Source organism: Pyrus communis, chromosome 15 (genome assembly GCF_041283825.1).
Source record: "Pyrus communis isolate YQ-2024b chromosome 15, ASM4128382v1, whole genome shotgun sequence".
Taxonomy (NCBI): domain Eukaryota; kingdom Viridiplantae; phylum Streptophyta; class Magnoliopsida; order Rosales; family Rosaceae; genus Pyrus; species Pyrus communis.
Genome location: NC_142579.1, coordinates 30,311,226 through 30,314,817, shown reverse-complemented (window position 1 = coordinate 30,314,817; position 3,592 = coordinate 30,311,226). Strand labels below are relative to the sequence as shown.

Genomic DNA, 3,592 nt, shown 5'->3' with positions numbered 1-3,592 from the left:
ACAACAACCGTTAGAAGTGAGCTAGAACATGAGTTATGTTGAGGAACCAGTGACAATTATCGATCGATTGGATAAAATGCTAAGAAACAAGGTCATTTCGTTGGTAAAGGTGATGTGGAGGAACCACGTAGTCGAGGAAGTGACGTGGGAAACGAAGGAACTGATGAGGAGTTAGTATCCGTACTTGTTTACTTGAGGTAGTAAATTTTATGGACGAAATTCTTTTAAGGGGGTAGATTGTGAAACCTCGTCCTTATTTTACATATTTTGTAATACTATCGAACGTATGAAATTACCAAATTACCCTTGAGGTTTGAATGTTGACTTTCGTTGATCGTCTCGTCGAAACGTGTATTACTAATCTTTTTAGTTTATTCTTATTGTACTCATCACCATGAACGCGTGGGCGCAAACAGGTTCGAATTTAGTTTTATAACGAATATTTTATGTTACAAAACGTCGAACGTTTTTCGAATATTTTGAGCTTCGTCTCTTGTGACCTTAATTTGTTAGCCACTAGGGCCCATAATGAATTTTTGTCCTCAAATCCTTTCTCTTTACCCTGTGACCCACTCTTATTTTTCCTCATTTCTGAAATATCTCTCCCTCTCTCTACAAACTCTCTATCACCTTTCGACCATCCTCTTTCTCTCTAAAAAACCAGCCCTCCCCAAGGGTACCATAAGCAACAACAACACACAACAACAACCTTGACTACACCACAACCTCCCTTTGTAGTCTTTACGAGTTCTTGAACTAGAAAATAAAAGAAAAACCTTTTGAAAACTCACTCCCGAGATGCACTGTTATTTCTCCGGCGATTTCTCACCATTTTCTATGAAGGTAAGCCTCGAAATTGGTCCCTATCATTGTAGATCGTGTTTAGGTTCACGATTAGTAAGTTTGTGGGTGGTCTTGGTGGTGTAGGAACACGAAAAGCTCAAACAAAGTCACTGTGCAAATCTGGAAATTTCCAGGTCGTGGTCGTTTAGCCATCTTACATGCCATTTTCTGGCCAACTCTACCCACCACTCAGTCCTCACTTGGTATGAATCTCTTCTCCACATTCGTACCTACATTTTGACTTTTGAATCACTTGATTTGGACTTGTATCGAGCTCGAAATTGGCTCTGGAAGTTGGGGAAAAAATCTAGGATTTTTCCATTTTTGAAGGTCAGCGCACGTGGAGTAAACGCGCCTCTACCGAAGCCGTTCATGGTGACGACCATGACAGTGCCGACAACTAATCTGGATGCATGGCCTCCTGGGCCGCCACTCCGTGATGGCGCGTACTGCAAAGCGTAGGGAAACCCGAGGTCCCCTCTTAGGTTTTTCGATGTCCTCAATCCGTTTACCATGTCCGTTTTCCCAAATTCAATCATTTTAGTAGAGTTTTATTAATTGATCCCTTTATGTGCTTAGGTGCGTTTGTTAGTGGAGTTTCCGTATTACCTAGTTCAAACAGCTCTTCGGTGACGGAGTATCTGTGAGTGGACCCATTCCAAAATGCATGATTTAATTACTAGAAATGCATACATAAAAAGCATGTTTTTATGACTATGTTTTATGAAACGTTTATGAGTAAATTGGATTTACGCTTTATGAAATATCATGCTTTATCGAATTTACGTTTACTGAGATATTTATGAACATGGATTTATGTTATGATGTTTAAACCATTGAGCTCCGATAAGATATACTTTGGAAATATTATGTTCATGATTTTATGTGCTTACTTAGCGAATATTCATTTATATATGCCTTCGGGCGGGTGATGAGGGGTCTTCAGGCGAATGATACTTATATATGCCTTTGGGTGGGTGATGAAGGGCCTTCTAGCAAATGAAAATTTTTATATGCCTTCAGGCGGACGATGAAGGGCCTTCGGGCGATTATGATACCACTACTAAGCACATTACTATGATATATGTTTTATGAAGTTTTATGGCATACTAGGGTTTTCGGAAAACCTATTACTACTTATGCTATATGAGTTTTCTAAACTGAGGGTTAGTATGTTGAAGAATAACTGTTTTAGTATTACATATATATAAACTTGGTTCACTCATGTTTTGTTTTGCGCCCCCTCAGGACCTAGGAATGAGGCATACGACCCGAGTTACGAGGCATTCCCATATCAGTGAAATTTATGTTCTCCTCTCTGCGTAGGACATCTCTTGTAATAATACTTTCCAATATTCCTTCCGCTTGTACTTCGAATTAGTAGTATGCTTTGAACATGTCATGCATTATCACTTTTAAATTGTTGACAATTGAGTTGTATATTTTTATTAAAGTTTGTAATTGATTACTATATTATATTGTTACGAGCGAAATTTTTATGCATCTTTTACATGTTCTCAGCATTTGCATTTATGAAATGACTTGCGTCACCCTCAAGTATCGGCTAGCACGTAGCCATCCCGTTGTCCTTTGAACAATGAAATTGGGGCATGTCAGCACAGCTAATGCCTAATTGCCTCAAATAATGCGTATGTGGAAGGTCGAACTGGGGTTAAACGTTGCAAACTTTCGCTCGCCAACACCAAAGCATGAATCGTTGTGTTATACTTCGATGGTGGTGGGCTGCGAACATAACCTTAAAATCTAGAAAAAAAACATTTCTGGTGATGTTTTTGTTCGGATTTTCCTCCCCAAAACAAAAAGATAATCTTAAAATCTACGCCAAACCCGCGTTTACTACTTTTCATCAACAAATTCTTTGAGTTTGTCACAAAATGTTAAAAGTGATGGGGGTACAAATTAATTAAATTTGACCATCCAAATATACCTATGTGGTTTTCAACACGCGGCTAACCAATTAACGACCCCTGGCTGCTGCCTCCCGTGTACTAGTTGAACTTTATCAAGTTTATTGTTGTATTGTCATATGCTGTTATTATTTAGAAAAAAAATTATTTGAACTCATATAATTTTTTTTTATATTTATATTATTTTCAATTAAAGAATTAATATCTATTGAATTTTGAATGTCTATTTTTGTATATGTGTGTAACTTACAAGGAAAGCTCATATAAATGAGCGGAAGAAAGGAAAGCAAAACATAAAGAAAGAAAAAGCAAAGCATGAAACATGGAAGCAGAAAACATGGAAGGAAACATGGAAAAGTAAAGTTTCTTCCAATACTCCCCCTCAAGCTGGATCAAAGGGATTAATTGATCCAAGTTTGAACAAAAGACGTTGAAAATCAGCAGAGGGTAATCCTTTTGTGAAAATATCCGCAAGTTGATCATGACTGCGCGTGTAGTGAGTGTCGATCACCTTGGACTGAACTTGATTTCTGACGTAGTGACAATCAACTTCAATATGTTTAGTTCGCTCATGGAATACAGGATTCGATGCAATGTGCATCGCGGCCTGATTATCACAGTGTAGGGACATGGGTTGTTGATGAGGAAAACCTAAAGTCAACAGAAGGCTTTTGAGCCAAATAAGTTCACAAGCAGTGGACGCCATAGCACGATACTCTGCCTCTGCACTAGAGCGTGCAACAACACTTTGTTTCTTGCTTTTCCAGGTAACTAGGTTGCCTCCCACAAACGTACAAAACCCAGTGGTAGACTTGCGATCG

At 38.6% G+C, this 3,592-nt stretch overlaps 1 long non-coding RNA gene across 1 annotated transcript; it reads left to right on the top strand.

Annotated features, from left to right (window-relative positions):
- Positions 1–607: 607 nt before the first annotated feature.
- On the top strand, positions 608–2,336 carry LOC148690844 (uncharacterized). Its single transcript, XR_015957242.1, has 3 exons — positions 608–843; positions 928–1,358; positions 2,092–2,336. It is a non-coding gene; the product is annotated as an uncharacterized LOC148690844 (long non-coding RNA).
- Positions 2,337–3,592: the final 1,256 nt, after the last annotated feature.